Below are 12,533 nucleotides of genomic sequence, written 5' to 3'. Positions count from 1 at the left end.
CATTATACATCTAGACGATATATTCTCGTTCTAGCTTCAGACAAAAATACTCTCTCCATAAATGTGAAGTGGATCTTCACACTCTTGTCCTCGCTCGGATTCTTAGTGAATTTGGACAAATCTCAGCTAAACCCAGTTCAGAAGCTGGAGTTTCTAGGCTTCACGATAGATACAATGAAAGCAATTCTCGAGCTCCCTCAACACAAGGTGAGGGCGATAAAGAAGGAGCTCAGAGTAGTAATAGCGAAGAAGGTTATTTCGCTTTGATGTCTAGCCAGAGTAGTGGGGCTACTAGCAGCCTCAATTCAAGAGATATTTCCGGGACCCCTCTACTACCGAGCACTCCAGCACCTCAAAATCAGTCATTACAAGGAGGAGTTGGATATCACCAACTGGTGACCTTAGACAGCGAAGCGCTTACGGAGCTCCACTGGTGGCTCCAAAATATGGACGCTTGGAACGGACGAGCGATATTTGGAGACACCCCAGACCCAGTTATAGAATCAGACGCAAGCAGGTCAGGATGGGGAGCCAGGTGCAAGCACATAGAGACAGGAGGGAAATGGTCAGAACAGGAATTGCATCTGCATATCAACTGTCTCGAATTATTAGCAGGTTCCTTTGCAGTGCGTGCCTTCACGAAAGACAAGACGAGATGCTGTGTACTGCTCAAAATGGACAATATTTCAGCAGTACGTTATATAAACAAGTTAGGAGGAACAAAATCGAGGTTGCTAGCAGATTGCGGTGTCAGCAGAATATCTACCCGGGAGTCTCAACGATGTAGCGGATTGGAACTCGAGGTATCTGATAGATTCCAGTGATTGGAAACTACACCCGGGAGTGTTCGAGAAGTTACAGAAGTGCTCGGGCCCAGTGTACATAGACCTATTTGCCTCCAGGTTGAATGCTCAGATGCAGAAATTCTTCCGCTGGAGGATAGACCCGGGTGCAGCTGGTACGGACGCCTTCCTACAAACATGGCACAGAGCTCTCCATTATGCCTTCCCGCCATTTATCATGATCACGAGAGCGCTAGCGAAAGTGTGCAGAGAATAAGCCGAGCTCGTGATGTTGCTACCGCTCTGGAAGTCACAGCTGTGGTTTCCAGTAGCAATGGAACTTTCTTCAGATTTTCCGAGGATAGTTCTGCATCAGCCGGACCTTCTTCTAGGACCAACCGGCCAGACGCACCCTCTGATAATATCAGGCAAGCTCCAATTGATGATCTGCAGGATTTCAGGAGGAAAGGGGAGTTGCCAGGAATTTCGCAACTCTCTGCAGACTGCATCAAGGACTCCTGGGCGCCTTCCACCATTAGGAGCTAGAGCAGCGCACAGAGGGCCTGATCTCAGTGGTGCACAGACCAGCGTGTGAATCCCGTTTCAGCTCCTGTAGTGCAAGTTTTTTTAACTTCCGAGCAGCTAAATTCCAAGAAGGAAGTGCGTTTAGAACAATAGGAGAGTTCAGATCAGCAATCTCGGCAGGACACAATAAAGTTGAAGGGATCGCAGTAGGGGAACACCCCACAGTCCTGCGATTGCTGAGAGGCATAAAGATGAGAAAGACTCTGCAGCCGAAGTACGCTGTGTTATGGGATGTTAAAGTAGTTTTTGATCTTTTCCTTAACTGGCCAGCGAACAACAATCTTTCATGATCACAGTTAACAGGCAAGCTGGCGATGTTATTGTACCTTGCGGCATGCCGAATAGTATCAGATGTTAAAGCGCTGGAGATTGTTAGGAAGGTCTTTTATCCAGAAGGGGCAGCATTTAACATATTGAAGCGAACTAAGACAGGCTCTCGACTCATTTCATATCCCTGTTTTACAGAGAATAGGAAGTTACATGTCGCTCAATGCATTAAAGATTACAAAAGCATCACAGCACAGTTTAGACCACGAGGGGTGACCCAATTGCTTATAGCACACAGGAACCTTACCATGCAGTAGCAGCGGCAACGATCGCTAGATAGGTGCGCGAAGTGATGCAGTGGGCAGGGATAGACTTGTCCATATTTGGCGCGCATTCAGCGTGGGGTGCTATGGCGTCTAAAGCCTTTACTGCTGGGGTATCACTTCAAGATATAATGAAATCAGCAGATTGGTCTTCTGAGTCAACTTTTAATACCTTTCATTTCAAGCCTGCATCTGATATAACAAATGCAGTGGTGACAAGCTTTGAACAAGCATAATGCGAGCTTCCTGTGTTGTCATAGAATAAAGATTGCCCGCGCTTACAGCTCAGGAAGTATTCATTCTATTAAAGACAAGGAGGCGAGCATTATATCCCACCCGATAAATGTGACAATCTGAATTTATGTGTGGTATTATTATTTAATGTTCAGATAGTATTTTCCCACCCTCAAGATCTATTCTCCATCCATTGTAGGAGACGATCAGAAGACGACTTGAATGCGAAGTAAAGGTCGATAGTTCGAGGAAGTTCGCTCGTTTGGTCCGGGGGACCTAACCAGTTACAGTTCGACAGGCAGTTCCATTTCGTCCTTCGTCAAGTTGAATAAGAGGACAGTTTAAAGTTTATGTTACAGTTGAGAGACAAAAGAAAGAGGAAGATATCTAATATGGAGGGTTCTTATACTAGGACTTTATCCCGGATAGGTGGAGGAGGAGAGGTCAGGACTACCAGGCCCCAGAGGATCATGGGGGGCATAGTTTTGGATGGGACTTTGACTGTTGAAGAGTTAAAACCTCTCAAATTTGATATATTTTTTCTTTAAAGTTGGAAAGAAAGTGCACAAATGTTTTGGTTTTGAAAAAAGTGGTTGAAATGCTGATACGGCAGTATTAAAGAAAGTAAAGAATAATGCTTGCCTCCTTGTCTTTAATAGAATGAAGACTTCCTGAGCTGTAAGCGTGGGCAATCTTTATTGACAAGCATACCTGATCCAATGAAGAGAACAAGCACAAGTCCCGCAAAACTATCACGTGCAGAGATAGTCGCAGAATCTATTTGGCCATTCATAACCAGAGCCAGGGAAAGACAGGAGATCAGGGAAAGAATTGCAAGACTTTCACCTACCTCATTGGTACAGATGAAGAGGCCTGAACCATGGATGAAAGTGCCGGCGAATCACCCAGTGAGAAGAAGCTACATGGATGTTATTAAGGATGTGATGATAGCAAATTACATGAAAACCTTGAGAATCAAGAGAAGCATACAAGGAGATGACAGTGAACTAAACAATTACCTGGACAGCACAGCACATTTGGGAAACAACATATGGTACCAATACATGAAAGAAGTTGGAAGACGGAGCTCAGAGGGGGAATGCTTTGTTTGTGCACTCCTACCCTACAGCATGGGGAAATCAAAGATCCTTGTAGCCGTAGAAATTGACGTCCAGAGAGCCCAATATCTATCACACGTAGCAATGTGCAAGACAAGAGGCCAGTCCGTAGGAAATGACGCCTCACTGAAATGGGCAACTGAAGTAACTGATCCAAACGAAGATGATTATGTCCAGGACATAAAGACAAGAAACAATGGAAAGACGAAGCACATCGTGATCAGGTACAAGAAGCCTGGAGTTAAAGGGGCGGAGATCAGAAGAGAAGCAAATCAAAAGATGAACTTCCAAGGAAGAACTCCAGAAGAGGCCAGAAAATGGAAGAACAGAGGCCAAATGCAAGTATGGGGAACAGTGGGGATGGTCACCGGAGCCTGCAAAGAAGCAATTGAAAATGCACAGAAGATATGCAAGCCACTATGGCCAAAACTTGCAAAACTATTGACATGGGTCAAAGACAGAGGAGGACCCCTACAGATGGTGCCATTGGAGAATCCGAAACTGTGCTTCAGAAAAAATGGTACAAGAAAAATGGGAGAAAATCAGAACTGTGGACGAATCTTTGACGCTCCAGGAATGGTACACGGTACTGCAGTGACCATGGATCATTATTGGGCATGTGGATCCAAAGCATATATCAGACTGCCGAAAAACTGGGGAGGTATATGCACATTAGTAAATGTCCATGTTCCAGCGCTGGTGATTCCAAAAAGTGATATGAATATTGACAGTTTCCCAAAAGCAAATGCTCACCTGAGGAAGAAGAGATCTGTAGAAGTAAGAAGCAGAATGAAAAGAGAAAATTATTTATCTGCCATATCAATAGAAGCTTTTGATGCGATTCTCTATGAACATAGGCTGTTCAGTCAGACCTCATCAGTGTTCACGACAATCTTCATGCAGAGAATCCAAGTTGGAGCAAATACTAAATGGTTACAGATAACCAGATGGGAGTTACTGCAGACAATCAATACAGCCATAAAGGGATTCAACGCGATCAAGGAAGAATTAAGGGTGATTCACTAATGACTCTCCAGAACTGATACGTCCCTGACATGATCACAGCCATGGATGGAGAGTTTGTGCAAAAATCAGAGAATGATGTTGCACATTTATACCTTCTCATGATGAAGAAAATGGAACTCTAACAGAAGCTATAGGCATGCTGACGAAACTACAGAATCAAATGATTGACGAAACCGACGAAGTGGACGATGACAGTTGGTTTGGATCACTGTTTTCATGGGTTCCACAATGGATGGCAGACGCATTCAAATTCCTAGGAGCCCTGCTAGTGGTGATATTGCACGGATTTTGTGTTATCAAGTTAATAATCCCTCAATGCCAGAAAACTGCGAAAAAAGCCATAGGAATGAAGATCATGATTGATGTCGAGTCAGAATGGAAACCCAAAGATCTGACTGATGAAGAAATAAGAGACTTTGTGAAAGCTAGCATTCACGCACCAGAAGGAATAAAGTTTTGGTATCCAAGGAGACACAGAAATTATGTGGGGAAATGGATTTATTGCAGCCCAAATGGACAATGTCAACTTATGACATGGAAAAAAGATGAACATGTGAGAACCGCAGGAAGCTTGAAGGGAGTAATAAAAATATGGACCCCAAAGAGGCATTTCTACAGACCTTCATGTGTGAACTCAGAAGATGAAGGGGAGATGAAGACAGAGGATGCAGAAAAGGTGGATACCAAGGGAAAAGTGAAAGTGGTTGATGAATCGCCCAGAGGGGGAAGTGTAGGGGAGGCCTCAAATATGGCCTGCCCTCCAACCGACCATTTTGAAGTTCCAACAACGGTCACGTCGAGATATTTGACGTATGATGAGCAAATAAACCAGCAGAGAGCCGCAGTGGGGCTCTGTTCTGTACCTATGAGACGGAGAGTACCTGTTGAAGTACCTACAATTAAGAAACATTGGACAGTAAGGCACCCATTGAGAAAACCGTATCGACAAGTGAGACAAACTGACGACTCCCAAAAAACAAGGCCTGAAGAAGCCATGAAAGTCCTAAAAGAAGACGAATGGTGATGTCACAAGAACTTGGACTGACTCTCAGATAAAGAAAACGACGATCTGTTAATGACGAAAAGAGACGAAACACCATGGATAAGCGACATCCTGAGTTGAAGTTAAAAGGACAATGTCAAGTATAAGAAGCTTATGCCATAAGAGTGATGAAGATATGCAACCAGTTTACTCGTGTACATATGCTTGTAAATGCAAGAAAGCTGAGGAAATCGTGTGGCTTGCTATGCTTAGTAGAAAATTAGATTGCGGCAAGCGCCACATATACATATGTACCTCGAAAGGAGCACTTTATATGGCGTATATGTCCACTTTGCAAAAGGGCAGAACCAACCGCCAGTTACTAGAGGCCCCAGGAGAGAAGGCCCTCAAACATGGGAATCGAAAGCCAAAGACAGAAACGAAACTCAGATGCATGAGACCCGTGCAAAGAAACCAAGGTCATCTTAGCTGACACAGGCTAATACAATTCATGACGCCAAGAGTGGAGTATCCTGTTCAAAGGAGTCGAGATAAGCAGCAGAAGACATTTGGTGGACAGAAAGCTAATATCAAATACACAAATTACATGGAGACGGAGACGATTTCACAGTGCCTAAAACACGTGACCTGCCAAGCAAGAAGAGTTGGGCCCTTCACACCTACGCACAGCCTTGAGCCATGCACAGATATCCGAGTTCTCCGAGACAGAGAGGCAGCATCGAGGCCTGCAAATTAGAAACTAATTGACACATGGCCAGTTGGTCAGTGATGGATGGTGGTACTGGTTGGTGGGAGGCTATGGGAGCTGACAGGCACCCTGCACCTGGCCGACCATTCTGCATACTGCTAAGCAAAGTGGAAAAGTACAAGGTGACGTGGAATCAACCCATTCACAATGTACCAAGTAATCTAGGATCCTATAGTCTCTAGAACCAATGAGAGTCGTACTTTTAGTGACGTCCACAGTAGTTATTCTGAAGGAAGGGCTTAGATGCCCCACCTGACACTAGTTATCCAATCCTTTTACTCCACTATCATATACAGATATAGTAACTATAGTAAAGTTACCTTCCTATAACCAATAGAATTGCATGCAATTTTTTTTTGCATTTCACGTCAGCGATGACAGGTTTTTAGTATAAAAGATGTGATTTATGTGAAGTTCATCGGAGTTAAAGCGAGAAGGAAGATCGAGCAACTGCTGATATTCATAACTTCCCGTTTTTTGTACTTGTCATTAAACGGACTCCCTTTGCTAAACCATTGAGTTGTCATTATTTATGTGATGCTTGAGTATTAATCTGCATCCCTATCCATCTCACGGGTGCTGCTATTCCATCTTAAAGTGCCGTTTGGGAAAACCCCAGTCCTATGGGCCAGCTGGGGTCCCTCCTGCACACTATCAGAAGGTGTAAAAGCTTGATCAAACAACACTGGCAGAGAAGAGAGAATTGCATCACAGGGGAAGCCTGTCAAAGGAGTAAGGGAAATAATTACAGGCAGCAGTAGCATGGGGCAGGAAAGAGATGCAGGACAGTAGGCACATGCCTGCCTGAGGGAGATGCTAGAGACTGCGGAACCCTGCACAATCTAAGGGACCCAAGGGCCTAGGTTCACCTGACCATTGCTACCTGCCTCAGTGAGCTGGCAGACCATCCCTGAGTCAGCGGGGCACTATGGAATGCACTTCTCCCTGCTTTGAGATCCAAGCCGTCCTACTCCTTGTTCCGAAAGAGACTAAAAACCCACCTGTTCCAATAACTGTTCTCTGCCTGCTAACTGTTGAAACTACCTAAGATGTAAACTGTGCATAGATGCCCAAGGGTTAAGAGCACTATACAGATGTTTACATAAACAAATAAATAACTATGCCTGAATTAACTGTGCACTGTATGCATGAGTGAAGTGGGCACTCTTTCCATTAGTGATCCGGGCACTATGCCTATGAGGTGGATGTTGGGCACTATATGCATTCTGGAGAAGAGACTGGGATCGCACAGAAGAAGTGAGCCAGGCATTTTTCTTTCCCCTAAATGGATTACATGGGTATTATATCTCTGGGACTATGCTTTGAGAGACATGAAGGGGGCTGGGTATTATAGCCCTGAGACTGTGGCTTGAGAGACATGAAGGGGGCTGGGTGTTATATCCCTGAGACTGTGCTTTGAGAGACATGAAGGGGGCTGGGTGTTATATCCCTGAGACTGTGGTTTGAGAGCCATGAAGGCTTTTGGGTTCTATATCCTTGACCCTGATATTCAGACCAGAGATACCTAGGGAGACCCATACCCATATGAGACCCAATTTAATAAAAACGCAATAGTTTGTCCCATTCTGGCACTTGTTTACACTAGATTGCGCAGACATAAGATATTTTGTTTTCTTGGATCATATAATAAGTCTAGACACTGTAGGGTTTTAACCCACTTTTTTCCTGTCATGCCTACATCATAGGCGAGGGCAATAAAGGCTATTTCTTGTAGGAAGGGAAAAATGCCAACTCAAGAAGCATAATGAGTGCTATAACCCTGATATTGTAGATTGGTGATGCAGAGGGATATCACTAACCTTATTAAAAAGGGTTTTCAGGCTCGGGTAAGGGCGCTCAGCCAATCAGGTGGCTGTAACAGCAGGCAAGAATACACATTGCCTGAACGCTGTCCCACCCACCCAAGGCCCATTCCTGTGTTTTAATGTGGGAAGGCAACAATGAGCCGCTCCCTGTTGCCTCCAACCCTCCCCCAAAAATTCCCTGATCCCCTTTCACACCCTCTCCTTCTACCCCCACTTAACTGTGGGACAAGAGCTCTGTCCTTTGGTCCCAGCGCTCCTCCCATCGACTAAGCCCCTTTTCCATATGGTGGCGGACATCTTTTTTTCTTCTTTTTCTTCTTTTTCCTCAGGAGATCGGCTTCGCAAGCGGCATAAATCTCCCAAGGAAAAATATTGAAAGGCATTTGCACCCCAGATGAGCCGGATTAGCTCAGGCTAGCGGGCCATCACCGGCCATGTCTGCCCGCCTGAGTGGGCATGAATGCCATATTGTAATGCACTATGGTCTATCCCATCCTTGCACATTCTTGTTACACGGTTGTGGGAACTTCCTTGTTACTTTTTAGTTATAACTCTAGAACCCATCAGCATTTATACCATAACCCATTCTGACAACAACAACAAAAAAACTTGAAGAATCTACTTTTCGATCACCTATGTCTGTAGATTAACCACATCTGTTATGAGGGAAAAAGGGGTAGGACGTGCACACACACACATGTAGGATAAAATATCTGCTATAAACACAAATGTGGTTGTGCATCATTCAAATGCCATCTCAATGATGTGGTAGAAGTGATGCAGTGGCTCAATTGATGCTATGCACAACAGGAGACACAAGGCAGCCACATTTGAAACATGATCGTCATGGTAAATGGGAATCTTACGTAATTCTCATAGATAAGCATTAACATGCAGTTCTCACATTTGCTCTATTCTAGGATTTGCAGCTCAGGAGGGTGAAGTTCAGGCAATGCTCTGCCCCCCCCCCCTTAATGTGCTACCGTCTCCTAATTTGTGCCTTCAATTGTACTCACTATGCAGGGAATCAAGGGAGAGGAATAGAGCTAGAGGAAAGACCCGCTGTTAAACTGAACAGCCAATGAATCACCACATTGGACAATGTCCAGCGCCTCCTCTGCCCTATATAGGCCTAAACGCATCAGGGGTGTTTCTCTCCCCTTCTGGCCCCATTGCCATTTAAACTATTGTTGTTATATAATAAATAAATAGAATACTTTTGTTTATTGTTCGCATTCCTGGAACGTCCATCCATGCTGTTTTGATTTGAAGACATTCGCTCTGTGGCACTTTTCTGAATTAGCCCAAAGTGTAAATGATTTATCAGTGCTCTTTCTGAAAAGGAACCATCGAATGTGCTCAACAAATAAAAGTGAAATTACCTGAAACTTTCAGTTTCAAAATCATTGACTTAATCAAGACTTTGGATTTTAGACCCATTAGAGTAACATGTGCTTACCATATAATGTGTCTGCTATTTCCCGAAAGGACAAACACGGTCAAAATTCAATTGATAAGTGGCTTTGCAACAAGGAAGTATCCTCAGATGTCTTCTGCCGTCCTTGCAACATCTGTTAGTAATTGACTTATGACACTGTTCCCAATCCCTCCCCACTCCCCACTCCTCCTCAAGGCTGTCGCTCTTATGCAGCTTTTCATTGGGAAAACATTCAATTTGAGAACATTGTTCACGCAAATTATAAATGACACATTTCATGTGTAGGCTCTCTTCAGTATGTGGAAAAAAAGAAAACAGGATAAAATAAGATGAAACAACCCCCACACAGCAGCCACTACTGGCACTGAACTCATCGCAACAACTAATCACAGTGAGGATTGATGACAGAACCGATTACTTTGAAAACAGACCTAGAGAGTAAAGTGTGGGGGGAAGGGCATATCAAAGCCAAGTTGCTGTCCCTAAATAGCTTAGAAATTAGGTACATATTTCCCTAAACAGTTTCCTTCCATCATGTAGACGGAAGGAACCACTTTCACAAAGCCACATGGACCACGCTGTTTTTGCCACCATATTAAGTCACTGAGAGGTCCCAGACTTCTTCAGAAACACGTTAGGTCTGCTTTAACTGCCACAAATAACAGGGTGATCACTTGGCTGTACGACGAGCATTACAAATATGGCAAACTGGAAGATCTAGTAAAACCACTTTGTGAAAGCGGAAATTCCTATTACCTTACATTCTTGATTGCCCGAGTATTCGTTCCCAAAACAGTTTCTCCAGACATTCGCCAACAAGGATGGGCCCATACTTTTTATGAATGTAGGTGTGAAGTACATTTTGTATTGCAAACACTTCTGCTGGAGGAATCTGTCTTATCCCTCATTATTTCCCAATATTTAACTGTGAACGTTTTCCCCAAATCCACGTCCCAACTCAGCACATAGGACAACTAGTGGTGAACACCTGTGGCACCAGGAAGGGTCCTATGGAGGTCACACATTGACCTTTTCTTCGTAACTCCCAAAAAGACCCATCTTTCAAAAACAGTAGGTGGTTTAGTGACATCCTCTCCTCTCTCTCCCGCCTCCCCTTGACACCTATTTGAGTTGAGTAAAAGTAGGTTTCAACAGCACTACTAATTTACATTTCTGCTTGCGTTCCACAAATGATTTGATGGTCGCTCTTGGAAAAGTTGGGAAGCCCTCATGCAAAATCCCCTTCCTCCATTGAAGGAAAGCCCTAATACCATTTGGGCGGGCAATAATCTAGACAGAAGGACTGGAGCATGTGTTTAGGCCTAATGTATTAGCTGTCCCATCCCAGGTGTTCAGCAAGGGGCTCGTAACTGGATTACCATACAATACAGGTGGTGAGAGCACGTGAGAGTGAAACATAGGGGGATGTCAGCAGTGCTCGACTTCCTGTGACATAGTCTTTTGACGTTTGTCGTTTAGTCTCAGCTGATCTGTGAGAAAGTAATGCCTACTCTCTGGTGAAGCTTTGAGCCCCATTCTTCGGGATCTAGCTAGTAATTTCATGGAGAGTCTCGCTCTTTTACGCTGCCAGATAAAGGTCAAACTATCCCTTTGAAGCTGTTCCATCATGGAATATGAAGTGTTTATGATCAAGTAGTGGAAGAGAAATGAAACTCCTGGGGAAATGAGGTTTTTGTCTCTGTCATCCCGCCCAATTCACTGAATGGATTTTGAGCACCATCTACACATGCCTTGCTTGAGATCACAAAAGAGGAAAACCTTATTTGGTCTCAGAAGTGGGTCACAGAAACTAGTAGGCTGAATCCCCGGATGTCCAGGTGAAGGAGAACATCTTTAGAAATCCAGAACCTCTGAACTTGGTAAAGTTGAAGCTTTAAGCAGAGACTGCATTATGTATAACTAGTTTTGTGACCAGTGCCCGAGCTCAGTTCAGGGATGTGAAATAGGGGAACACTTCATCAGAAAATATTTGAAATGTACCTTTTATGTTGCCCAATTGTACTCCATGTATGGCCATGTATGGTCAGCTTGGCTCTAATGGTGACAGTTAAAGGCTCCATAGTGATAATGAACAACAAGGGCGACAGAGGCCACCCATACCTCTTTGAACCTATACCTTATCTGAGAGGTATCTATTCACTCTAATTCCAGCAACCAGAGACTGTACTTTGTTAATACCAAAGAGATGAACCAACTCAATTTAGCCCAAAATCAGTTGCAGGAACTTTCAGTCCACAAATCAAATGCCAACTCTGCATTTAAGGTGAGAAGGGCCATCCTTTGTTTTCCTTTCCTACATTTCCAGCAAAAGAAGGAGCTGGAGTATATATATATTTTTTTTGTGTGATCCTTTAGTTTATTCAAACTTTTATCACTGAATCTCTATATGGTTAGTATTCGTCATTAAGTGTTAAAGTCTTCCTAGGCACGTGTGACTTGGGTTCAAGGGTTTAGCATTTGGAGCTTCTATTGTTCTTTCAAAATTGTGTCTAAGAAATTAATTATCGCGCAGGTTATTTTCATGTTGTGACCAGCTGTTACACGCGACCACCATTCTTCTCTATTTCCATCTGTTGGAAAGCAAAAGTCTAGATGTAGGATCCTTTGATTCGAGATTGCATCGCAGTTTATGATCAGATGGTAAAGTGATTCCGTCTCTTTATTGCAGTGGCTGCATAAGTCATCTTTTTGGTCCAAGTTTTTTCTCATCCATCTCATTTCATTTGTTTGCAGTGCATTTAATCGCATTCGCAAGAATTGATCTCGGTGGTGACGCGATGGACATTTGAGTAAGTATTTCGGCTCTACGTTTAGTCTATTTGGTGCGGGTCCTGACGGGAGTGTACATTTAAGGAGTGCTCTTTTTTCGCTATTCTGAATCCATCCCCACCATTGAAGACGTTTTTTGACGATCTGCGGGTGGAGTTGCAAGGACTCTATTTCGATGTCAGCGGTCGTTATTATTTGGTCTACTTTGTAAGTCCACTCCTTTAGAATCTGAGAGTTTGGGCTGGCTGTATCTTGTTTGAGTATTTTGTACGCTGGTTCTCCAGGATGTTCTCTTATTTTGCGTAGAAGTGTACAAGCTTTCCAGATTGTTGAATCGTACAGGGAATTTATTCCCAGTTCATATCGCAGGCTCGTCATTGAAACGTATTTGGG

The sequence above is a fragment of the Ambystoma mexicanum genome, chromosome 7q, assembly GCF_040938575.1.
Source record: "Ambystoma mexicanum isolate Mex_15411 chromosome 7q, UKY_AmexF1_1, whole genome shotgun sequence".
Lineage (NCBI taxonomy): Eukaryota > Metazoa > Chordata > Amphibia > Caudata > Ambystomatidae > Ambystoma > Ambystoma mexicanum.
The sequence above is the reverse complement of the archived record's forward strand: the minus strand, read 5'-3'. Positions refer to the sequence as shown.